This window comes from Rhagoletis pomonella, unplaced genomic scaffold, assembly GCF_013731165.1.
Source record: "Rhagoletis pomonella isolate Grant_MI unplaced genomic scaffold, Rhpom_1.0 Rhpom_scaffold_00003, whole genome shotgun sequence".
In the NCBI taxonomy this organism is placed as follows: domain Eukaryota; kingdom Metazoa; phylum Arthropoda; class Insecta; order Diptera; family Tephritidae; genus Rhagoletis; species Rhagoletis pomonella.
The window spans coordinates 7673837-7675153 of record NW_023458557.1 but is presented as its reverse complement, the minus strand read 5'-3'; positions in this window follow the sequence as shown (position 1 = coordinate 7675153).

Below are 1317 nucleotides of genomic sequence, written 5' to 3'. Positions count from 1 at the left end.
AAGAACAAATGAATATTGCAGTGTGGGCGTCAAAAGGAAGAGGCTGAAGAAGGCTTGCAGCCAAAATATTTTTTTAGAGTTGCCACCTGTTTGAAAATTTACATTTAATTTAATTTATAAGATAAATTTAATATTGCAATATGGGTATCAAACTGAAGGGGTTCAGGAATTTTTATTGCCGAAAATATTTTTAGGGAGGGCTGCCACCTGTTTGAAAATTGTTATTGTATTAAATTGATAAAATAAATGAAATCTATATCTACATCTATACATATAATAAAACTGTAACAGGTCGATGTCTGTACCTTATAGATATTAAAGAAAAATTAATATGGTGGGTTTCTATTAAAGCTACAGAAGCCAAATAAACAATTTTTAGAATTTTTGAATCTCTGTCTGTCTGTATATTTGTACGCGCATCAGTCGAAAACATGGAATTGAATGCAGTTTTCACCGATGTATCGCTAGAGATGTAGCTTCCAATATAGAAGAAATTAGAAATTAGAGAGTTGCCACCTGTGTTTAAAATTTCAGTTTAGGTCAATTGATACGGTAAAGTGAATACTGCAATATGGCTGCCAAAAGAAAGAAATTTACAAAGGCTTACAGCTGAAAATATTTTTGTGGAAGGTTGCCACCTATTTGAAAACTTTAATTTAATTTAATTGATAGCATAAATTAAATATTGCATTATTGGCATCAAACTAAAGAAGCTAGGAAATTTTAATGCTGAAAATATTTTTAGGGGATTTGCCAACTGATTGAAAAATTGTATTCATTAAGATTTGTAAAATAAATGAAATATTGCAATACGAATAATAAACTAAAGAGGATTAGGAAGCTTACTTTTGAAAATATTCTTGAAGCGGTTTGCCACTTATTTGAAAACTTTAATTCAGTTAAATTTATAATATAAAATAACTAAGTGTTGCCATATGGGTATCAAACGAGAGTATTTGAGAATAATAAAATTGCAACAGGCCGATATCTGTACATAATAGATGTTAAAGAAAAATTAATAGGGGGTGTATTAGATCAACAGAAACCAAATATAAAATTTTGGTGTGTTTGTCTGTATGTTTGTAAGCGTATCACGCAAAAGCGAATGTATGGAATTAAATGCAGTTTCACCGATGTACATATTGCTAGAGCTCTAATTGAAAATATAGAATCTATTTTTTTTTGTTTTACTTTATAGTAATTTTACAACCTTTTATTTATTTTGCTCATCTCGCAGAACAACGAAAATGGCTATCAATTTATGTAGTTGTATAAATTTCGCTTGCAGTAATTACTACATGGTAAGTGTTCCGCCAA